At 42.0% G+C, this 26039-nt stretch overlaps 1 protein-coding gene across 2 annotated transcripts in view; it reads right to left on the bottom strand.

The window, feature by feature from the left end:
- The window catches only part of Sema6d (semaphorin 6D), a 563414-nt gene that overhangs the window by 500773 nt on the left and 36602 nt on the right, over nucleotides 1–26039 (bottom strand). For both annotated transcript variants that reach the window (XM_075962007.1, XM_075961999.1), the window contains exon 2: nucleotides 6256–6378. The gene's annotated coding sequence lies outside the window, so the exon portion shown is untranslated. The remainder of the gene's footprint in view (nucleotides 1–6255; nucleotides 6379–26039) is intronic.

Here is a 26039-nt window from a genome sequence, read left to right as displayed (position 1 = left end):
ATGGCCATGTTTTACAACCCAGGAGCATGAGCTATGACCTTATGCTTTAGAGGAAAATTAAATCCTGTCTAAATCTTCTCTTAGAGTCTTCCTCTCGTGACTTGTTCCTGTATTGCTTCACAGTCCCAGGATGTTTGGGGATAGCCTGCACTTTTGTTCCTATGAGTCTGTTACTGAGATATCTTTACTAATGAAATTTAGGTGTTCCTACAAGAGGCCAGTAAGGACCTCCCTGCTTATAGCACCTCTTTCCCCTACCTTCTGGCCACAGACATTCAAAAACCACATTCCTAAAGTTTTGCAGATCTTCAATGCAACCTCTTCCCACATATCCTTTATGGCTAGTGTGAGAGTTCCTTCTGTCTATGTGTTGCTTTTATTGGTTAATGAATAAAGAAACTGCCTTGGCCTTTTCATAGGGCAGAGTAGAACTAGGCAGGGAAAACTATACTGAATGCTGGGAGAAAGAAGGCGGAGTCAGGACAAGCCATGTAGCCCCGTAGGAGACAGACTCTAGAACTTTACCGGGTAAGCCACATCCTCGTGGCAATACACAGATTAATAGAAATGGGTTAGTTAAATTAAAATGTAAGAGTTAGCCAATAAGAAGCTAGAGCTAATGGGCCAAGCAGTGATTTAATTAATACAGTTTCTGTGTGGCTATTTCCATGCTGAGCAGCCGGGAACAAACAAGCAGTCTCCTACTACACACAGCCCTTCTAAATTTTGGGACACAGATTCAAGCTACTCCTCAGTTTCTAACCTGTAGCCTAGCCAAGCATCTTCCTGAACTTGTATTTTCGAAAACACAGATCTCTGATATCTTCTCTAGACCCTAGAATGACTATGCCTCCTTCATACTTGGGAAGGGAGGAAGAGTAAAGAAAACATTTTATGATGAACCTACAGAAAAATAAAACCATGTTTTTCTTTTCATGAAATCCTACCATTCATTTTATAATTCCAGTGAACAACACAGACCCTCACAGAGATGGAACACTCATGAATATTTAATCAGCATACAAGTGAGGCACAGGCCACACAGGTGAAGGCTCATGAGGCATGTCAACTGTGAGGCCTTATAGCAAAGCTAGTCTGCTTCAGGCTCAAGTTTCAGGATTCAGTGATTTTTTTTTTTTTGCTAAATAGTCATGTGACAAACCTTGACCATGTGATGGAGAGTGTGAGGTTTTAAAGGTAAGGTTATCCAGGATTCCCATTTAAGATGATAGGGAATTGCAGAATTGGGAGCCATGGTGATGTCACACTCAACTCTAAATGCACACATCTCAGGCAGTGGGGCAGATGACTGTTAAATCTGACATTCCGTATATTAAAGCAATGGAAGAATGAGAAAAGCATCAAGCATCTGAGAACTGCGTTTCCTCACCATCTCCTCCAATCTCTCGTTGTCATTAACGTTTTAATCATCCTGAGTGAGTATCAGCCTACAGTACATTATACACATCTCCACTGTCTTGAGCAAATCACAGCAAACATAATTTAACCTCCTGGGATTAATGTCGTCATTATAAGCGTTCACTGTTCCAGCCCATTTAAACAAGGGTGCCTTCTAGGGTTTAAAATTGGACTTTTTTTCTTTTATACAACAGGAAACAACCTTAGGCTCTGAGTCTTCTAAACTAAAAGCTTCTGTCTTTGATTATTTTGGCGCATTTTCCTTGCAAGCATTTCTCTCACTCATTGCTTGACAATAGGATATGCCACGTTGTTGGACACTAGTTCTTTTTTTTTTCCTTCACAAGTTTTACCTCTTTTCGTTTTAGGTGCCAAGAGTCCATGAGAAATTGAGCTTCTTTTTCAGTTAGGACTAAATAAGAAAAAAATAGATCTGATTTTCATCGAGCTGATATTTTGACACCTGTTTTTTGCTTAATAGAATATTTTTTAGGCTCATGGTTATTTTAAGTCCACAATAGCAAAGCAGCTGACTTATCGTTTCCAGGATGCTTGACATTTTTTCAGAACAATGCCATAACTTGGAACCATTTGCTTCCCATGCTAATCCTATCATTTTATGCACTTATGGAGTATAAAAGGCCTGTGTCTCTGTAATCAGCTGAGAGTAAGTGCTAATGCTTCATCCTTCACTGCTTGATCCCCAGTCTGCTGTAATTCCGGGCATACCATGTGAACACTCTGGATAGTTAAAAACCAATTTACCCCACAGCAGATTCTGATGATGTGGCAGATGACGAAATGATGGATAGGATCTTTAGAGTTGAGCTATTAGGCTCACGTTCTTAGAGTCACAACTAGCAATGAGTATAGATACTCATATGTACACTAGCTTCAAGTTTCAGAAGAGAGATGATTAAGCAACATCAGATGAAACCAGAAAGGAAGCAAGTGACAGAGACAACAGACATGGCATGGGAGCATTAACCAGTATGATTGTGTCTCTGCTTCACCTGAAGTAAATCTGAAATTTTCATTCCCAAATGACTATCCAAACAAACCTAAGTTCACTTTATGGACACAATGTTAATTTGGGGTATTTAAATGTCCTATATAGGATCAGATATTTGAGCACTTAGTCTTTAGTTGGAGAAGTTATAGGAAAGTACAGTCATATTGGAGAAAGCATATCACTGGGGGGGGGGGCTTGAGAGTGTATATATTCATACCTCGTTTCCTGCTTACTATCATTTAAAGATATGATTTCCTGCTTCCTGTCCTGCCACCATGCTGGCCACTTGCTGTCATGATGGACTCTAATCCTTCTGGGATCAAAAGTGCAAATGAACTCTTTCTCCTGTGTTACCAAGGTCAAGGTGTTTGTCATAGCCACAGAGATATAACTAATATAGTAGTTTTTACTTTACTGCTGTTGTCCGGAAGAAAGAATATGAAGAAATTTGCTATTTTCATTCCAGCAGGGGTTGCCTTCCTTTTTTCTGTCTTGCAATGTGCTTTGTGAGGAAGGTCCCTACAAGGAGTCTACAGAAGTATCAGGCTAACAAGATGCCAGGCCTCTGATCGTTGCAATCTGTGATTGAATCACCATACGCCAAAGCAACTTTCCAGATGTGCCACTGGGATCAAAGAGGTTATCTAGATTTTCTGGAGGGGCCCTATGCCCTATGCCCTATTGCAAGCAGGAGACCTATGCTAGCTGTAGTCAAGGGAAGACATGTGATCATAGAGGCATGAACAGAGCCAAGACATGGGAACAAAACTCACTCTGTTGAGCTGCTGACTGAAGTTGGAGGAATGGTCGTGTGTCAAAGGATCCAGTGGTGCCTAGAATGAGGACAAACAAGGATACTGGTTCTACCCTACAAAGCTGTAGAAAGGTGTGATTAAGGGAACCTCGGCTTTAGCCCATTAAGAGCTGTGTTGAATAATAGCAGACGTGTGTCGGAGAATATTCAGCATCCAGCCAATGTATGCCCTTTGGGTCTTTGTCAGGTTAATGTTGGGTCTTCCTTCCCCTTCCTCTCAAATGTAAACAAGCACGGCCACAGGTATGCAACACTTCCTTTGGCTTATTATTTTCTTTACACCACTTAGCCCCGCAAGCTATCATAAAATATATTTGTTTACATTTTTTTCAGGTGCCTCTCTGAAGTTGTAATCTACCTGGCAAGTGTTGATTATTATTGGTCCTGTCCACTTGTGTATCAACAAGACGCCAACAAAGACACAATAAATGTTCAAAATATTTTAATAAAAAATGAAGCCGGCATAGATCAAGGTTTGACTAGATGAATATAATTCCTTCTCTCGTTAGCAAGAACTTCCAGAACATCTGCTACTTTTCTTCCTAGACGCCGTCACAGCTTCATACTGAAGGAGTGCACAGAACCCCACCCCTTACTCCCTCCTCTTATCATATGAATAATGGGAATCTATCTACTATGTCAAGCCATCTTGCATGAAGCAGTATGGACACAGCCTGCCCCTCTGAGTGTGCTTAATCCTGCCTTAGAAGAATTCTGCCCTTGGCATTCATCTGCCCATCTCCAACAGAACCTGCTCTTGGGCTTTCCTGGTCCTTTGTGAGCTTCCCATACTCTTTTAAAGCTAACTCTTCTCATCCCCTGGTATGCTTCAAACCCTAATTATCAGCGTCTGATTTAGACTGACTGTAAATACACTGACTTGAATCTGCCCCACGAAGCCTCCCAGCCCTTCTTTTCACATAACTTCTCCCGTAAAGAGTTCTACCTCGTAAAACCATAAAGAATCATTTTTTTTAATTTCTGCATGGTTCTAAAGAAAAAAAAATTCTAGGCTCTCAAAATTTAAGATGAACCATGACAGTATAGGGAGTTGGTTCAAATAGGATACAAATAATACCCAAATACCCAGCTCACAAGCAGATGCGTTTAGAGGCAAGAAGATGTAGAACAGAGAAAAGCCCATCTGTCCCCGAACCTGGATGTAAAATGGTATAACCCCTGGTCTGTGTTTTACTCTTTGGTATTTCTTACACTCTGAATCATCCTCTCCCTGTGCTATTAAAACTGCCTTTCTAACAAGCTCCAAACACCACTTCAGCTTGACAACTCTGATTTCTCAAGCAACTCATGTTTGTGTGCTAAGTGATTGTCTGTGTTTCCAGGATGTTACAAGTTCATATTGTAAGGTTCTGAGAACATCCCATGTATCTAGCAATCCTGGAACCACCTATGCTCAAAATCTTTAGTTAACACCACAGCCATTATATAATTTTTTAAACTCAATTCTCTAAAAACATTTATAAGCATACATTTATACTATGCATAATATATTTACACAGAAGATCCAAGATACATTCTTAGTAAAAAGTTTCACTTATTTCTAAATATTCCAAGTATTTTTTTTTTAATGACTGGAGACTGCTTCTATACTGAGCAGTCATATTAATTAAAATATGTCTTGAACCTGGTATAGAGTTAGATATAAGAATGCTAATAACCTTTTCTCTTTCAGGTCCCAGAGAAAGTTGTCAGTAGATTGTAATTTAACTCAATTTCTGTTATTTTTGCAGATTTAACAAAACTTGAAACCTGAGCCCCCCAAAGTCTGCATACATATGCATATACCCCATGGCTCCTTCTTGCTTGCACGCCAACCACAAGTCATTAGTCTGAAGCCATACTTGATTGAGCCTGACCCTGGTCTATGGCATTATGCAAAATACAAAGGTACAACTGGGAAGAGAATTCTGCTTGAACAGCTCAGCTTTGAGAGGCTGGGAGCTGTTCACAACCTTGGAAAAAGCAATCATGGCCAACTAAGCAAAAGTGGACTGGCACCTCATATGAGTCAAGTCTGGATTCTTTAAAAATAGGAACACACGTACTAACTCCTTGTGGCCATAGGCACTTAATCTTCCCATACTACCTCCCTTCATGCTTCAATAGAAACTAGTTTTGTCACAACAAGACTACGAAGAAAGAACTGGGTTTTGACAGTTTCAATATGTAAGTGTGGTTAGTGATCTGCCTGAATCCATATGAGCAGCAAAAAGCAAAACTGGAATTTATACGCCTAGAAACTTAACTTTAGATCCCAGCTACTTTTGGGGGTGGAAATCTTTTGGTCAATAATGGGTAGTCGGACCCTCTAGGAACTCAAAGGACCAGAGCCAGGAACACAAAAAGGGAACAATAATGTGCCATAGAATTTTCTGAACAACTTGTACTACATCCATTAAAGTAAACTGCTCACCATGAGGACTATAACGAGAAAGTGTGTGACCAAGCACACTGAGAATGTCCTCCGGAGGCAGAGAAACAGGTGCCTGGTCACAGTGTTTGGTTATTTGTAATAATGTTTTAAAAAAATGCTTGTTTTTTATAACTCTTGTTTTCCTCAAGATTTTCTTTTTTCTTTCTCCTCTTCATCCTTTTTCTCTCTTTTCTTATTTTCTCCTCTTGCTTCTCTAAATCCTTACCTCACCCTCTTTTTCCTTTTCCCATTCCCATCCCCCTCCCGACAATTTGGTTGTTATGTAACTCAAATCAAGCTCCATTAAGTATACATGCAGTATTTCCTGTCAATTGCTTTAGAATGTATTTGGAAACAAAATACATAAAAAGAAGCTAGGATAGAGAGAGAAGGGGAAAAGTGGGTAGGAGAGAGAAACAGGGACACATTCTACTACAGTTGAAAGAGGACAAAACAAGTTTCAAAAATTAAGACAAAAAAACAAACATGAATTCACATTGTGCTCACTTTAATTTTGTAAGTATGTAAATCTTGATGACCTGCCCATAGCCTCCTGGCAATGGTGGCCATACATACCTCCAGGTGGACACTGTGCCTTTCCCTCCTTTGATTCCAGCTCTTTCCTTTGTTGATGTCTTGTGATGGCCTCTGGTTGCCAAGGTCCTTTTTATTCCTGATGGTCTGCAGTTCTCACAGCGCCTACCAGAATTAGATAGAAATGGGATACTGAATAATAACAAAACGAATCCGCTCCAGTAGACCATTTAACTCCAGCAATGTTTTCTAAACGCACACATTCTGGCTGGCACACCGTTCTCTCTGAGTCTACAGAATATTGCCATTTGCATTCCAATCCAGGCTGTGTCCCGGCCTTGCTGCGAGATAGATGAACCTCTCATTCTTTTGGTGTTTTAATTTCCTCAGTGGCTAAACCCGAAAGCATATATCCAATCTACCTTTCAGAACTCCTGAATGGATTATAGCGAAACCTTTCATAATGCGTTGGCTTAAAAGATTTCTCTCTGAACCATATTGATGCTTTCAATATTCTATTTTCCCCAAACAGTCATCAATAGGGCTCACAAAGGAAATATAGTCATATAATTGGATTAATTTCTATAAATCTTTGGATGAACTCAAAACGTTTGGCCTTGACTAATCAATGAATTTGGATTTTTGGCAAGCAGTAATCATGCGCACATTTCAAGGATCTGTCATTTTCTAAATAAAACAATCTGCTTTAGCTAATTTCAAGACTGTAAGTGTTAATATGCAGCAGTATTAGAATACAGTTTCACTGGACTACGTTCGCTGACGGTCTGAGGAATCAAGATGCAAAAACAGCCACATGGATGTCAAAGCAGGAAGTCATCTAGAGTCTCCGATATTAGATCATGACGGGGTCAAGGTTGGAAATTTTTAAAAGGGAATCTAGTGGTGGTGGGCTGACTTGACAAGTGAAGTGGGGGGGGGGGCGGGGGATAGACCTTCCTATACAACTAGCAGTTCGGTGAACAGTGTCCTATTGCATCTGAGTATTCAACCTTCAGCTCCGCCACTGCTTCATGTGCTCCCAAAGACAAATATGAAAGCCAGGGAGGAGACAAAATGTATATACTCAAGAGACTGGCCACAACCAAACCCTAGGTACTATATTAGAGTCCTCATTCAGATGTTGAGTTAAAAATCTTCAAGTCTACTGAAGTCACGAAGACCAACCAATGAGCCAACTGGCATGTGTTCCTTTGTGGGAGGAAACAGTTCTGGGTAGAAATCCTAAACTGGAGCCCTTAGGAAATGAGAGGACGATGTGTGTCCCCTCCTTTGGGAAAACAAAACACTGGATGAGAAAGACACACAACATATAACCGAGGTCAAGATTTAGAAAAACCTACACATAAAAAAAAAAACAGTTCTGAGCTTTTGAGTATTTCTGATAAGGGAAGGACTTCAAAAGAGTCATCCCAAAGCCTCATGTGACCTGCAAAGGTTCTTGTTACAAATCCATGTTAGACGTGCAGTGGCTGAAACTTAGACAGGCAAATAATAGTCATAGAAGACCCAGTGCAGGATTTAATGGGCCAGGTACTAAGTGTTTGCTTACATATTACTTACATATTACTTACACAGTCCTCAAAACATCTTTATGGGGTAGATATGAGTGTCATATACATTTACCATATGGGACGCTGGTGTGTGAGATATTAAGGAAGTACAAGGTCACATGACTCCCAGATAATAACTTTTGGTTTCAAATCTAGGGAGTTTGGCTCTAACAAGGGGGCGTATAAGCACCGTTTGCTACTCTGCATTATATAGAATGAGTGGACAAAGAGAGATCTGAGGGTTACCTGCATTCTGTAGACAGTATGCTCTTCGTGTCTAATGTTAGCTGCTCATAAGAGTCAAGCAGGGAGTATTTGGAGTAGGAATTCTGTTGAAGGATATGATCATTTTACCAAGTTTAAAAATCTTAAGTTCTCAGCTGAATTTCTTCTTACCCTTTTTCTAAATATCAAGGAATCCTAAAGAATATACCAAGTACCTTCACTGTTGCTAAAAGTGGTAATTCTTCTCTTGCCTCATCAGACTTGGGTAGGCCCATCATCAATGACCCCGAGTAAGCAAAGACATCAGCACACCAAGGCTGGGAGACCTCTGTGGCCTCTGCACGAATGCACATTAACTGACTTTGAGATGGAGCCGTTGCCTGCTTCGCCTTTATTTTTCACCTTGACAAACACACTGAACTTCAAAAGCATGGGGAAATTCCCTGATGAGCACTTTGGGAACACAAGTTCCTTTTCCTTGAGGGAAGCAAAATCTACTGTGAAACACTGAGATATTGACAGCTAGATGTAATTCATATTGGAGAGATAAAGAGTACTCTTGGCTCTTCATCCAAGTCCAAGTTTCTGCTGTGTGAGAAAGTTAGAATCGGCTCAGGTACACTCTGGGGCTCCAATCAAGGCTCATAAAGGTGAGCTATGGGGATTTGCAATATGCTTAACCACCATAAATGAGTCCGGGCAACTCTGCACACTTCTCAGGTGCCCTGGAGAGCCAGGCAGATCATTGTTATCATTGTTACTATTTTATTCTCCAAGTACAAGCTCACAGCATCTTCTCTTCAGTGGGCTGTGTCCCTGAGAGCAAAATAAACTCAACAATTTCTTCCCGCAACATCTCATGAATATTAATACCTTCTTTATTTATTGTTTGGCAAAATATGACAAAAATAAAAAATGCACTACAGCAAAAAAGAACAAAAATACACCAAAAATATCTAGCTTGTGTCATCATCATTATCAATAAACACACACTTGACAAGCATGCGGCGTACACTACTGGGCCCCAGAATCCTTTCTTACCAGTGATTTTTCTGAAAAGGTGTGGGTGATTCTTTGATTGCTACTCACGGATTCATGTTAATTTTGGAATTGCGCAGACTCTGTGTACACTGCATTGGCACAGGAGATATGCAAGAACGGCCTTTCAGAAACAGATTCCCAGGGCCTCAGAATCTTTCCTCTGAATGCTTTGTGCAAGAATCTCATATAAGACAAAGAGAACTGAAGCAGTTTTGATTGAAAGGAGTAGATGTAGCCCCTCAGTCCAGCCCCTGTCTCACATCCCATCACAGCCCAAAGCAACTGTAAGAAGACTTTGAGTGTGCACAGCACACTTGCAAAGTCCCTGATCCAGCTTGCAGAGAAAGGCCCAGAATAACAAGCCAATTAAGGCCGCAGAGACCAGAGAACCAGAGGCAGAGCTGGGAGTAACATCTCCACCCCTCAGTCCTCATCTAGTGATCTTTATAAACTGTTTCCTGCCTCCCTGCAGAGTACTATTTAGGGGTTAAGTAAAAACAAATGCTTATCCAGACAGCTTGCTCTCCAGCTCTGGTAACTAGCCTCTGAGGATGAGCATGTGTTCCTGGAGCCACACTGTGATAAGCAGTCAGAGGACTCACGATAGGATAGACGACAGAGAGTGCCCAGGATCACAGTGTCTGCTTTGTGTTTATAGACACGGGAATGGGGCATAGGAAACCTTGCATGTGAAAATCCTTGAACTCTGGCAGGGGAAAGTGAGTTTGGCCATACCCAAAACTTGACCAGCATTCCAGAAAACACATCTGTCAATCTGTTGTGTTTCACTTTATCCCCTAGAGAGGTCCTGGATTCAAGGCAGTGCCTTTGAGTCACAGGCAAAACTGTTGTCAAGAACAGAAAGCATTATAATAGTTGTATGTATCATGCTGTATATGTAGATTAGTAAAAGAACAGTAGTATCCAGCTAGACGTCCCCATGTAACTCCCTTATGTGATATGTCGGAACATGTCAGTGGGCATGTCTAATGTATTCTCCAGCAATGATGACACCCAGTCCCATTGTCTCTGGCTTGTGATTAATTCCCTTCAGTAGCTGGACCATAAACTCAGCTTGAGAGAGCATCAGATTCTATCTTGTGATTCGGGTACAGTCATGAGCAGTGGGAAATCTTGCCTCTCCTACTGTACTCTGTATCCAGGTTACTCCATAAGCTATATTCTTCTTCCTCTTAGAGGAGGTTTTTCTAATATTCAAAATAGATATTCTTTCAGAAGTTCTTACTCTCTTTCATGGAGGAACTGGCTTTGGCCTGCCACATACACAGTATGATCTTTTCACACAGAATGTACTTGAGGGGCTGGAGAGATGTCTCAGCAGTTAAACACACTAGGTTTTGTAGAGGTCATTGGCACCCATAATCACTTGAGGGAATAGAACACCTTATTCTGTCCTTCAACTGCACCCAGCAAGATGCACAGACATACATGCAGCCAACACACCCCCCCTCTCACAAACACACACACAAACACATACTAAAATGTAATTGATGCAGTTGACCAATTGTTCCTCCAACAACCTTCAGCAGAGGAAGATTTTATCTGAAAGTTGCTAGAGTGATTTTCTTATTTTTTTCCCTGTATGTTAAAAGGTTTTAAAAACTCCTTTACGCAGTAGAAAAATAAATCTAGCAAATATAATGGGAAAAGTTACATTTAAAAGGGTCCTATAGAGTTGTGATTTTGTTATTAACCATACTGTGATTTTTGAGAATTCTATGATATATAGAGTACTGAATCATGACATCAAATACTTAAGATTCCATTGTTTTCTATTGGAAAGACATGGTTTAACATTGGAAAAGCATGGAGACACAGAACTAAGAAGTCCATGTGGCCTCCTCTGTGGTCACACTATAGATGTCAGTAGGTGTGACACATTTCTCCAACCACACAGAAAGAGGCTGATGTTCAATCTCCTACTCCAACTATGAGTTTTAAATGTACCAGTAGCAGATTAAGAAAATCCAAACATATCCCTCCATCAAAGTAATTTAAAAAATCTATTGAGAACTATGAGAATCTACTACAATTTCAGAATTCTGGAAATAACCAAGAAGGTACAGTATTTTAGAAGACATTTTTTAAGCCAGGTTGTGGTGGCACATGCCTTTTATCACAGCATTCAGGAGGCAGAGGCAGGTGGATCTCTGTGAGTTTGATGCCAGCCTGATTTACAGAGTGAGTTGCAGGACAGGCACCAAAGCTACGAAGAGAAACCCTTTCTTGAAAAAAAAAGAAAAGAAAAGAAAATATTTTTTAAACTGACCAGGAAGTGCAGACTAGTATGTTTGTTCTCAGGTTATCCCCTGCTAGACACCTAGACAGTGGTCCTGTAAATGACAACAGGCTACATTGTGGAAGGTGACCCTGGATGGAGCTGGGAGGAGCAAATTGGTTAGCAACTCCTTGACTGAGGATGCCTGGGAGACCTGCGCAATAGCCAGTCTTAGGAATTTACCTCCGCTATTGACTGCCACAGAACATTGCCAAAAACACAAACAGGCCAATGTGTTTTAAAACTGTCTGCTTTCACAGAGCCTGGAAACTGGTCAGAGGTTTCTGAACTGGACTTCTTGGGTATGTCCTAGGCCTGCACATCATCTTTCTGGTCCCCAGAAATGTCCTATTTGCCAAAAAATACCTACCTCCCAGCCTTTCTTCTCAAATGTGTTATTTAGAATATTGTTTGCCCAGGTGTCACCCAGTCCCGCAGCCATTCAGTACCAAATAAAAACACAGAGGCTTATATTAATTATACACTGTTTGGTCTATTATTCAGGTTTATTACTAACTACCTCTTACAACTTAAATTAGTCCATAATTCTTATCTATGGTTAGCCATGTGGCTTGGTACCTTTTCTCAGTAAGGCATTCTTAACTTGCTTTCTCTGCTTCTGGCTGGTGAGCTTCTGGCTGGTGACTGACTCTCAGCCTTCCTCTTCCTAGAATTCTCCTAGTCTGGTTGCGCTCCCTGTACTTCCTGCCTGGCTACTGGCCAATCAGTGTTTTATTAATCTAACACAAGTGACAAATACTTTCAGTGTGCAAGAGCATTATCCCACAGTAGACATCCATTCATTTCAGGCCACAGACATGAGAACAGGGCTAGAGCCTCCCTCTCAAGGTCAGTTCTCATCACTCCGATTAGCCTTGCATTGGAACTCATCGCTAAGAGGAGTAATTAAGAGATGCCCAACTGGAAAGTAAGAAGCAACAGTATCAGTGTTTGCCGCTGATCTTATATGTTGAAAACCCCAAGATTTCATGAAATTCTTGAAACCACCAAATGAATTCTGTAAAATGAAGGCTACACAGTCAAAATACAAAAATCATATGTGTGTGTGTCTATCAGCAATAAACTATTTGAAAAAGAAACTAGTACTGAAAGGAATCAAATACTTAGGAATAAATGGAACTGAGGCAAAAACATGTATTATAAGCACCAAACAATCTTTGGAAAAAATAAATACTTTACAAAATGGGAAGACAGACCATGTTTACAAATTGGCAGGGTCAATAGCATTAAGGGGGCACTGCATCCCCTGTGTTGATCTGCACACATAATAAAATAGCTATCAAAATGTGCCATTCCTGTATGGGCAAGGTGACCCTAAAATTGACAAGGAAATTCAAAACATTATACTAGACAAGCAGTACTGAAAATGAAAAACAAGCTTAGAGGACTTACAACTTCCTGATTTAAGATCTTACAGTGTGGTGCAGGCGTAAGGATACATGTGGAATTGATGAACAGGATCCAGAAGCAAGTAGACCACAAACCTATGATTTCTAACCAAAAGTACCTATCTCATTCAATTGGGAACAAATTGGCATTTCAATAAAAGGGGCTGGAGCCACTCAATATTCACAAGAACAAGGATGATTTGGGGTTCTTGATTCAAATCACACACACACACTCACACACATACCACTCAGGTTAAATATCTAAATATAAAAGCAAAAAGCATGATCTGGGATGGAACCACAGGTACAAATTCTTGTGCCTGAAAGCAGTGGTTTCCTAAACAAGATCCCAAAAGCATATGCAACAAATAAAATCTTCCCACCACTGTGACTTTGTTGTTATAAGCTTGTGTGAGTGAGGCCCAGAACACTGCTGAAGGCAACACAGCAGATAAAACAGAAAACCTTTATACATTAAGTACTAATAAGGACAAGTCTCTAGATTATGTAAAGGACTCTGAGCTAAGATCCCTTGCTTGAGGAAGAAGCAAACAATGTCTATCATTCCACCAAAGTTCACCAAGGGGACCCTTATTTACATTAGATGAGGAGTTATGGACAGGAGCATAGGAAACCTTAAAACAGCTATACTGGAATATCTTCACCTAGCAGTGATGATGACCTCCTCATGACTGCATCCCTTCACCTATATCCGCAGTCCCACCCTCCACGAACCCAATATCACACACTAAAATTAAAGCAGAATTGCATTTATTGGGAAGGAGGCATGGATAATCAGGTGAGAATCCCGTATTTCCTCTCCTCTTTTTCTTGTCTTGGTTATGTCTCCATTTCTGTGATAAAACACCATGACCAAGCCAGTTTATAAAGGGAAGTGTTTAACTGGGCTTATGGTTCCAGAGGGTTTAGAATTCATGAAGGCAAAGCACAGGCATCATAGAAGGAACAGCTGAGAACTCACATCGTGAAACACAAAGAAGAGGCAGAAAAGACACTAGGAATGTCATGAGTCTTTTTAAGCTTCAGATACTGCCCTTAGCAGTATAATTTCTCCAATGAGGCCATACCTCCCAATCCTTCCCAAAGAGCCACAAACTGGGGACCAGGTATTTAAATTCAGCGACTTTCAGGGGACATGTTTTACAAAGCACTATGGGAGTCAATGAGCTGAGCTGTAGTGAGTTTGTGTTAGCAGGTTCAGCAGAATTCCTGAAGATGGTGTCAGTTTGGCTCTGAGGATAGCCCTTTAGAACACACACATCCCAGTGATAAAAACACAAACACCCAGCTGAAAGATGTGGGAAGCTTTTGAAGTTATTTCTCCAAGCACGATACTAAGAAATGAAAATAAGCATGCCCAAAAGTACTTCAAGTCCTTGTTCATTAGAGAAAGGCAGCTTAGACACATTAGGCAAGACACACGGTATCACGCCCACTAGGTTGTATTTAATAAGACATACAAAACCCACAGAATACTCGGTGTTAAAGAAAATAGGGAAAACCAGAACCCTTCTTTGTTGATGAGAATGCTAACTAGTGGGCTTCTTGTGGAAAACAGCTTGAGCAAGATGTTCCCTGTAATCTGTCACTTGCTTGTCTAGGCATTCAACTAAGAGACAGGTCCACACAAACATCGCCATAAATACCACCACATCACTGCTATTCAGAAATTTCATAGATGGGGGCTGTGAGATGGCTCACTGTGTAAAAATGCTGACTTTTCAAGCATGAGGACCTGAGTTTGAATCCCCAGAACCCATGGAAAAGCCAGATGCCTAGTGTGGACACCTGTAATTCCAGTGCTTCAATGAGGAGATGGAAAGTAAAGACAGTGCAATCTCTAGAAATTGAGCCATCTGTTCTGGTGCAGACCATGGAGAAACAACAAAGAGACCCTGTCTCGAATAAGGGCAAGGCTATCTTCTGGCTTTATTGTTCATGCCATGACACACATGCGCTGCACACATGAGAAAGAGAGAGAGAGAGAGAGAAAGAGAGAGAGAGAGAGGAGAGAGGGAGAGAGGGAGGGAAGGAGGGAGGGAGGGAGGGAGGGAGGGAGGGAAGGAGGGAGGGAGAGAGGGAGGGAGGGAGGGATAGAGGGAGAGAGGGAGGAAGACAGAGGGATGGAGGGACGGAGGGACGCAAGGAGAGAGAACAAGAGAAGTACCTAAATATTTTAAGTGTTAAAGTATTTTATACTTTAGATATTAAGGTACCTAAACACTTTGGCTAAATACATTAGTTGATAGTGGGTGAATCAAAGTCTATCTTCTTCTGTTAAGTGCTATACAGAGGTGAAAAACTCTGGAGTCCTTGTACATATTGACCGCCTCTTTGGATGAACTTTCGAAGTGCTAGAGTACAGCTAAGGACAGATATTGTAGTATTACATGTAAGTAGGATCCAGAAAGCTGAGTATGAAGAGACAGTGAACAGAGCAGTGGTTCCCAGAGGTTGGTAAGAGAAAGAAACAGACTAGCTACCAACAAATGTCTCCTGGTTTCTTTTTAGGGCAAGAATCATATTATAGAATTAAATAGTGCTGATGCTTGTACATTGTTGTGAATATTCTTAAAACCATGGAGTTTTATTTTTTAAATTTGCTGATTTTTTTTGTTCAATATCAATACCAAAGATAGATTATTGCTTGTCTCTAGCCTACAGTTTAGATTTTTAGAAACAACAGATGCAGGATAGGTATTATAAGCATTTCTTGTTGCAATTGACATCTCCTGAAGGGATAAGCTGCAGGGACACAGTTCCATGTAATGAAAATAGAATTATATTATGAAGAAAGCAAAAGTAATTATGAGTTTGATATATATAGCCTTTGCAACTGGCTGATTTTGGAATGTATATGAGCCAAATTTAACTCCCTGGAGTATCTATGTGTTTAAAAGTATTTAAAAGTATCCCTACCTGGAGAGCAAGAGTTGTTATGGAACAGTGATGTGGGTGTGGAGGACCTGCTGTTGGGTAGCAGGAGTCACTGTGATGGGTAGTGATGTATGTGGGGGGGGGGGCTTGCTGTTGGGTAGTGAGGCTAGAATCCTGGGAATTAGCCGAGGCCAGGAAGATCTAATGCTCTGATAAAGTGAGGAGTATTTAAAGCGGGAGGGCTGGGGAAGTGGATATGCAAATCAGGTTAACAATAACATTTTAGGAATTGAAAGGTCTCAACACTCATCAGGAGATATTCTCCAGGGTCATTCTGGGGCATGTCAGGTGAGGATGGCGTGGCAGATCGTTCTTGAAGGATCCCAATGGCTTCACTGGGCAGGGAGCAGGAAAAGTAGAGGATGAGACCGAGGGAGGCAATGGGGGTAAAAAGTGGGTAGTGAATAAACAGACCTTCTCCTTTATATGTTCCTAGTAAGTTGAAGTGAAAAAACAAGTTCTTAGCTGCATAGGAAGAAGACTAAGGAGAGGAGAAACAAAGAAAAACAGAGAATGCCTGTTAAAATCTGACTGCTGGTGTAGATTTATTTGCAAGTACATTTAAGCATTATGCTAATTACTCATGCATCAATCATCTGTATTTCATCGAGAGACGCTCAGGGAGCTATTGTCTTTCCTGATGGTTATTGAGTCAGCATCAGAGCCAGCTGGAGTGCTGATTAAAACCTAGATTGCTGGCCCCACCCTGGGGATTTTCAGTGGCAGAACTGGATGGGGCCTAAGAATGTGCATGGATGAGGAGTTCCGAGGGATGGTTGACAGTTGCTCCTCTAGCGACCAAGGACACCTTGAGAATCAGTGACTGAACAAGGCAGAGTTTCAAGGAAGACATCCTGGTGGCTCTATTACCTGAGGAAGGATGGGAGAAAACAGTGGGGTTAGAGTGCATGCCACTTCTGCTAGCTCCAGGATGGAGAGCAGAGGAGGGGGAAGCAGGCCAACCTTTGCACCCTCACATGTTTTTATACCAATTAGCAATGTTGTTTGAATTTTATGATAAATAGTTCCTGAATAAAGCCATAGAAATCCAGGGTTAGGAAAAATTACACATATAAATCTTATTAATGGACACAGGGAAAATTACGTAAGCAGGAGCTGAATGAGGAGGTGAATAAAAAAATGTTCTGTAGATCTCTGATCTCTTTTTTTTAATGCTGTGAAAAGACACCATGACTACAGCAACTCTTCCAAAGGAAACTTTTATTGGGGTGGCTTGCCTAGAGTTTTGGAGGTTCGGTCATTATTAGCATGGCAGGGAGCATGGCAGTGCGCAGGCAAACATGGTGCTGGAGCTGAGAGCCCCGTATCTTGACTCAGAGGCAAGAGGAAGGTGACTGACTGTCACACTGAAGGAAGCTTGAACAAAAGAGACCTCCCCCACGGTGACAGTGAGACACTTCTTCCGATAAGGACATGCTTCCTAATAGTGTCACTCTCCGGGGACCATTTGCTTTCAAACCACTACAGAAGGGTTATCGTATAAAATTTCAGTTGAGTGCTCAATACAATTGTTTTTTCCCCAGAGCCGAGCACTGAACCCAGGGACTTGTTCTTTTCTATCAAGCACTATACTACTGAGCTAAATCCCTAACCCTGCTCAAAACAATTCTGAAAGAAAAAAAGCTTTAAGACGCCTAAAGTAAAAACATATCTGACACTTGCCAGAATTTCACACCAAATAAAAACACAGAATATACAATTAAATCTGCATTTCTGGTGATAAGCATTGTTTCATTCTTAACATAAGATGGTTTTGTGTACTATTTGGGGCAGAACTAAGACACTAACATGTTTTCATTAGGTTTTTAAAATTTCAGCTTAACTAGTGCCTTAGGGTTTCTATTGCTCTGATGAAACACCAGGAACAAAAAGCAAACTGTGGAGGAAAGGGTTTATTTGGCTTACACTTTGGCATTGCAGTTCAAGGCTGAAGGAAGTCAGGACAGCAACTCAAACAGGGCAGAGATCCCAGAGGCAGAAACTAATGACACAGAGGCCATCAAGGGTGCTTATTGATCCATTTGGCTTGCTCAGCCTGTTTTTGCATAGAATCAGGACCACCAGTCCAGGGATAGCACAGCCCACCATGAACTGGAACCTCCTCCATTGATCCAGGTATTCATTAGATGAGGATTTAATATGCTGACAGTTTTATAAGGAGACAAAAAAAAAACCCAACCACATCAAGTCCTGCATGTATCCAAATGAGAAACAAAAGGATGTAGATAATGTAGAAGTTTGAAGGATACAGTGTAATGGGGGCCAGTGTGGCTGTGACAACTGAGACAGGGAGCAGTAACATTGAGTCCATAGAACTTCGGCTGTTCCTACAGCTGCAGAATTTGAGTATCTAAAACCCCATGCCGAGCTCTAGCGGAAGCGTGAGTAGCATGGATGCAGACAGCAGGCAAACGGGTAAAAGAGGAAAGCCGCTGCTGTGGACATGGCTGCTCTTGCCCATGTGCCGTACTGCACAACTTATATAGCATAAGCACATGCACCAATCCTCATCAATATTTAACATGGCTCCATGATCCGTGTCTTGAGAACTACACAGAAAGAACGTAAATTGCATAATACCAGACGAAGCTTAGATACTGAGCCAGTGGGACAGGACACTGACCCTGATGACTGCAGTGTTTTCAATTAGAGAATAAGTAAATCATTGCTACTAAAACCCAAGAAAAGATACCCAGGAAGTTTTGCTCATGGAGAGAAAAAAAAGGTGGCATGGGGAGGAAGTCGACTTTCTCTGATTGGGGTTTGAAAGGGAGGTTCTGCCTTCTGTACACCCAGGACCATAACAGAAAACTCTCCTGGGAACCAGCCAATCCGGGTGCTATCTCTCAAAAATGTTTCCAGTTACACAGTGCTTGCCTGAGCTTCAGCTTCCCAGCTGCGAAGCAACAGTTTGGGATTCTATTCTCTCGGGGCCCTTCCCATTTAACATTCGGTGATTAATTGAATAAATCATCCATTCAGTGAACACTTACTGTGAGTCTGCCATATGCAAGGCAATTTTTCTAGGACATATGATGAATTCAGAGAGAGTTGTTTATTCATCATTGGGTCAAATAATGAAGCAAGTAGTTTGTCCCTTCTCCTGTTGAAGGAGCCACCTGGGCACTCTGGATGGTGGGCCTCTGGCGGGAAACTTAAGCAAGACTTTCCAATCTCTTTCCATTTCACTTTGGAATGTGACATGTTACCCCTTCCCTAAATTTCCTGAGGAAAACCCCACTTATCTGCACCCCATTCCCTGGGGTTCCTGCTCTCAGCCTTTCAGTAACTCATCTGATGATCTCATGTGTGCCAAAGCCCCCCAAAAGGAAGTAGGGTGCTCCATCTGAGAAGCAAGCCATGTAATGGTGCATTTCAATCTTCCTTTTCTTTTTACATATTAGTTACTCCAACCAGTAACTGATTCAGAATAAATAAGAGAGAAATCAAGGCATCATTTGTCAAGGCTGTTTGGTGTTAAACTAAGGGCTATTATCTCATTACGTCGTCACAAATGGCCATGACAACTGTTTATTATCCTCACAGGTGAACCTGGACAGGAAGCAGACAGGGAACCTGACGTTGCCAGCCACAAGCACCAGGGAAGGAGTAACTGCCTTTTCTACCGCCATGGTCTCCTTGGGCTGGAGTGCACTAATTCGGTTAGACTGGCTGGCCAGCGAGTCCCGGGGATCCTCTTGTGGGTCTGTCTCTACTTCCTCAGGAATACGGTTGCAAACCTGGGTCGCCACACTCAGCTTTTGCATCAGTTCTTGGGACCGAACTCAGTCCTGCTGCTGACAAGGCAAACACTTGGCCCCCTTGGTCATCTCCCCGGTCCTCACGGGAATATTTATCGCAGAAATATTTGTTCACATTGTCACCTGTCACTCATACTGTAGGAGACAAAGACTGCAAGACACCAGATGACGACTAGGTTAATATGGGAGTGGCCCAGGCAGATGAATATTCTTGAAACACTGCGTTTTGTTTACAGATATCTTTCCTTTGTGCAGAAACTGCTGGCTCCGTGCCTTTAGTAGCGATATCACTATTTAGACAACCGTGTGTGTCTCTGAAAGTGTGACCTCTGCATAAGTTCTGTGTGTCACAGTGATCACCACTGTCTCCACAGCTGTAAGAGGTGGCTCACAACCATAAGAGCCCTGCACCCTCAATAAGATTTTACTGTGACGTTAAGGGTTGCCAGGGACATAACAGTTCTGTTTCCCTGGCATCTCTATGTGCAAGGACTTAAGTAACATGCTAGATGAAACCTAAGGATGAAATTCTTTGCTGCGTGTGGTGGTGCACACCTACAAATTCCTGTGCTCTGGAGACAGGGGCAGGGGCTCAGGGAGTTTGGGGGAGCACAGACAGGCAAGGCTAGACTATATTGTGAGACGGGCTCTTTGAGGGTCTTAAAAAGAACAAACCCAAACCCAAAACAGGTTTTGTCTAGGCTTTTTCTCTTTATATGTAGATAATGGTGGTTATTTCTCTACTAATGTCTTGTGCCAGGGACTGTTTACTGGTTCTCTCAGGCTTAGTCCTACACAGGGTGAAAGTTTCAGAGTTGATTCCTTTGTAACTCTGTTCATTGTCTACTTCCTATCAAATATCTCCTCCATTTTTCAAGAACAGAAACCCGATGCTTTTATGCTACCAACATTTATTTTAGTTTTGTGCATCACACTGGGGCTATATAGAATTCTGTTCTATAGCTCACTGTATCAACTAGCAATTGCTGAATAAAAAAATTATCCTAAACTGTAATGGCTGAAAATAACATCCATTTATTCAGCTCATGAGTGTGTATATCCAAAATATCCTGGTCTTGGCCGGACTTCCTGATGGATTTGTGGTTGGTTGAGGCCTTCTGAACATCGACTTTAGTGATCCTGGTTGTGCTTCCATTTGCCTAGGATAAATGATCTGTCTTGGCTCTGATTCAGAGTGTCTCATCTTCCAGTAGGTCAGCATGGGCGTGTTCATCACTGTGAGGCAATGCTCTACCGCAGCAAGCAGAGGCAGGCAAGGTGTCACTGCCCCTGCTTCCAACTCGCACACTGCCTCGGACTCTTTCTGTTGTTGTTTAGAGACAAGATCTCAAGTAGCCCAGGCTGACTTCAAACTTGCTACAAATGACCCTGTGCTTTTGATCTTCCTTCTTCTACTTCCTAAACTCTGGGCTTGCTGGCTGGAGAGATGGCTCAGCGGTTGAGAGCACTTGCTGCTCTTGCAGTGGGCTAGAGATTGGTTCCCAAACCCACACTGGCCAGCTCACAGTCACCTGTAACTCCAGATCCTGGTAATCTGATGCCCTCTGGCTTCCTGAGCACTTACGTGCATGCACGTGCGCACACACACATACACACATGCATGAATACACACACACACACACACACACACACACACACACACACACATATATATACACTCACTCACACATACACATGCACTAACACATCACTCATACAATTTAAAGTTGTTTATTTTATTTTCTAAGTCCTGGGTTTACAGAGTGGTGCTGCTGCACCCAGCTTCCCGGTACACTATATCAGACACAGTTTACAAGGCCACATAGGCACAAGAGGTAGGCTTTATTTTCCTCTCCAAAACCACGCTACTAATTACCCGATGGAACCAGAAGTGGAAACTCAGGATCCGTTCTACAAGCAGTCACCCAACCTTGTTCTGTTTTCCTCTTTTAGTTTTAAATTTTTCTTTTGTGCATGAATAGGTGTGTAGATCAGAGACAAACTTGGAGGGTTGCCTCTCATCTTCTATTATATGGGCCCAAGAGCGAGATCTCAGGTCAACAGGCTTGATAGCCAGGCCCTTCACCCCGTGAGCCATCTTGTTGATGCCCCAAACTTCCCTCTCCATTGCTGTCATCTATCTCTACCCATTATTAAGTTAGATAACTTTTAACTAACAAAAATAGCTAACTAATCTGCTAATACACTGGTGAATATTTGTGCAATGAGCTAAGAGACTGGAGGGAAAGCCCTGCTCTAGGCTCCCTGGAGATGAACCCTGGCTCCAGAGGAGTGGACCCTGTGCTGATTTTGGCCATCAAGAGACAGTGGAAGAAGATAAAGGGAAGGAAGAGGATGAGCTTTCTTCGCATCCTTTTGGCTGTGTTGAGAGCCTTTCTCTAACAAAGGCTGGTTAGTTTGTAGCTATGCCTTGTAGTGCAGGCCCTGACCCTGTTTCCAGATAACTCCCCTCCCCCACACACAGTTCACCCACTGTTCCCATCAGCCACTGTGCTCAGGGCTTCCTTGCTGCTCCACCCAGGTACTTTGGCATTCTTTGATGATTTCATTATAACTCTGATTCTCCCGAAGCAAGGCTCTCTCCAAAGTCTAATCCTACAGGCTCTTCCAGAGTCCTTGGGCCCCTGTCAAATCTATGAGTAGAGAGGCTGTTAACCTCAGGCAAGAAAAAATAAACTTGAACAGTAAAGAAATTACCTAATTCTATCAAACTCTGAAAGAATTTAACATTTTCTTAGTTATGGATGTAGGTAAAAGGCAACAACATTTCCTCTGATTCTGTCACCCCCAGCTAAGACAGATGTTTTCACATCTCATTACAGGTGTTCAGGTGTCACTAGATGCTGTTTATCATTACCACAGACACTGTTAGATATGAGACCCCACTTATTTTAATTCCTATTAATAAAGACATATATTTATTCTTATGCAAAAAAATATGTTGCTGGTTGAATTTCAGTTTACTTACAATTCTTTTGCCATCTTTATACATTTTATGTGCTTTTTGAAAAGGTTCATTGCACCCTCAGCCTCCCCCCCCCTCACACACACACACACACACACACACACACACACACACACACACACACACACGCACACACACTTTAGAACTCCTGAACCACAGGGATGAATTATATTTCCTTCAAGGGTATGACTGACACATGTTATTTAACCAGGGGACCTGCTGCAGATGTTGGATCGGTATTTAATGGAACTAGTCTTTCAGGAAGCACATTTAGAAACAGATGTCCTCCAGGAATGACCTATGATGTGAAACCTTGGGAAACAAAAGCAGTTCGTGGAGATATCTGTTCGGAAAAGGACTGTTGTCCTCACCCCTGTGGGGTCCAGCTCTCATGCCACCCCATGTCTCTGTCACTCATCTGCCTCACACAGAATTCTGCAGTGACATTTCATTTTTATTTAAATAAATAAAGCTTGCCTGAAGATCAGAGAGTAAAACAGCCACACTGACTGATCAGCCTTACAGACCAGGCAGTAGTGACACACACCTTTAATCCCAGTAGCCACACTAGTTTGCCATAGAAACCGGGCAGTAGTGGTGCACGCCTTTAATCCCAGCACTAGAGAGGAATATGAGATGGAAGGAGACAGCTTTCTCACACAGTCTCATTCTGAGGATTCCTGGAGGCAGGATCACCATTTGTGGACTGAGGTAGAGGTAAGAGCCAGTGTTGAACCCTAATTTCTGTCTCTGGGTTTTTATTAGTAATGCTACAGAATTCTTTTCAGGGACTGTATATTTTCCAGCAGGTTCCATGCTCTTGCTGTTTAACCCACCCTCCCCTCTGTTCCTGACAGAAACTCTCCCGGTTGCCTGAGCTGAGTCTATGAGCTTTATACTCTTATACCCATGGTGAGAACACAGAGGGGGACCACATCCTCTGCAGCCACGCAAAGAACAAAGTGATTCCAGAGCACCAAGAAGGCTTCCTCCTTATCTCCAGCTTGAGCCAGACCTCGGAGCGCTTTTGCCGCTGGAGTTCATTTTCAGTGGGGTTAGAGCAGTCTCGCTATTTTTTTAAAGGTACCGCTGGTTGAGTACTAACGAACAAAGGATCGGAGATGTCCACCAGTGTGCTAGCCACTGTGCACTGAGAGTGGGGGTTCCCTTCTGTCTCCTTTGGTATTCCCTGGTCCCAATACTTAGAGCTCAATTATGCACATTGAGGGAATAAATGAGATGCAAATTGAAGCTGGGGCAAGCAAGGTTTGCTTTGTCAACAGATTTAGTCACTGAAAAACCTTACTGAAAACTTTACGGACAACCTTCATATTTTATTCATCATCAGGCCACCACGGACCGTGTGTATAAAGTTGACTGGTACCTGCTGCTCCATTCCCCCTAGACGTTACCCTTTGTTCCTGGAAGGCAGAGCTAGAGGCAACGCATTTACCCACAATCCCCAGCAGTGACCAATTTTGCTGTTTTTTTATTATATGAAAAATTACAAAACTATGTATATCTTCTTTGATTTTTTTTATCACATCAATGGTTAAACCTGTCAAAGCTAAACTTCAAAATAATAATTATCTGGTATTCCCTTTAATAAATATATTTTAAAGAATCTGTTTTACTATGTTTAATTTCTTATGTGTGATATGTAATACTCTCTATAATATTACATTATATAAGATCACCCAGAGTCTTAAAGTATCCTTCCTTACATGGTGAACCACCCTGTCCCACTTCTTCCGAGCCTTTCAAGTCTAACTTTCCACTTAAAATAGAAAAGGTTCTGTTTCAAAATTATCTAGAAAGCATTTGTAAATTAGTCTTATCTTTAAAAAAGATTGCAACCTGGGAAGCATCTTTTCCACCATTCTGTCGCATTTAAGCTCATACATTTTCCTTCCACAGAGATTCATCGTATTTCCCCTGGAGTTGGTTATGGGTTATACTGAAACGCGAGTCCTCTCCATTCTCTCCTTTTGCCTTCCTTTGTGCAGCACCCGTGGCAGGGCTGGGGGAAGCTCTTATACTGAAGGTGGTGTTCTGAACTGTGCTACACATGGCCAGCTTTCCAACATCAAGCTTGCACGCTGTCATCGTCTGTCAAGTGGCTCCATGTTGCCCTTCAGCTTTGAAGGGGAAGCTCAAAGCTTAGCTTCCCCTGTGGACATTTTATCTGCTGGGAAATAAAGTAGATCCTTCTGTCTGGTAAGTAAAAGTGTAGATGACACGGGGAGGATATTGTCCTGGAAAATGTACTTCCTGGATTTACAGGCATAACATGCTTATTTGACTTATATTTTTGGCCTCTGCCGTTACAGTCCCTCATTCTGACTTTTCCCTTGCCGTCCTGTGTATATTGCTGCCTTCTTCTGTCAGCGTTCATATGGAAACTCCGCTACGGATCTTTTCGGAAGACTTGACACCACTGTACATTTAAAATGACCACACTGACTCCGAGCGAGGGCTATAAACAAGAGCTCAAGGGCTAGTCTGTGATCTTTGTGACAGCTACTGGCACCATTCTGAGCACTGGGGCTTTCTTTTATGTTTCAGAGGGTTATGTGGCTAAGTCTTCATGGAAAATTTCCTTCATTTCCTATGTTTGTCAACAAGGTACTATGAGTCAAGAGACTTATGGGACAGAGATTCCTGGTCCCCCATTTCTGGATGCCAGGCTTCTGAGATTGAGGTGGTTTTTCTTGAAGGATCAAAGGAAAAATCTGCCTGAGGATGTTTCCTTAGTGTCCGATGTTTAGCAAATAAGTCTTGGTGTTCTTCAACTTGAGCATGCGTCACTTCAATCTCTACCTTCATCACTGCATGGCATTCTCCTTGCATGCATCCAATTTTCCCCTTTGTGTGAGTCATGGAGAGGCATCTGGATTGGATCATCTACAAAGACCTTCTTTCCAAAGCGGCTCCTGTGCACGGGGCTGAGAGATTAGAGTCTCGTCTTCTTTGGAAGAAACACAAAGCAACTTATACAGGGTCAAAGACCATGAAGGACACAAAGAGCCTGTAAAGAGGCTCCAGGATAAACAGGTGAAGCAGGGTGTGGTCTATAAACCACAGATTTCTCCTGGGACTCTCCCTGTCTCAAAGGGTCTAGAACCTGCTTTGGAAACAGTCTGTTAATTGATTGATTCATGTTGTATCTTTGTTTTGGTTTATACTGAGTACTAATGCAGTTCATTGTCTGGTTCTGCTTCGTCTTAATGTCTTTCACGGTTCAGCCATGTCCCCCTCCCTACTGTTAATTTCAGCCCGGTTAAGTACTGGTTCACTATTTGCCCTGATCACAAACAGCTCCTCTTCCAGGTCTCTTGTAGTAATTTAAGGGCAATGAGTCTTAATGCTTCAAGTCCATGACAAGTTCTCTGGTGCACAGGAAAACATCACTGAGCACATGACAATGTCCAGAGGTGTGCTTGTGTTGTGCAGAAGGCCATAGGGTGTTTCCCAGTGACTCTGGGTTGTGAAACCACTACAAAAACAGCTACATATGTAATCATGTGACTCAAAAAGGCTTCTATCTTTATTGTC

The sequence above is a fragment of the Microtus pennsylvanicus genome, chromosome 2 (assembly GCF_037038515.1).
Source record: "Microtus pennsylvanicus isolate mMicPen1 chromosome 2, mMicPen1.hap1, whole genome shotgun sequence".
In the NCBI taxonomy this organism is placed as follows: Eukaryota; Metazoa; Chordata; class Mammalia; order Rodentia; family Cricetidae; genus Microtus; species Microtus pennsylvanicus.
The sequence above is the reverse complement of the archived record's forward strand: the minus strand, read 5'-3'. Positions and strand labels throughout refer to the sequence as shown.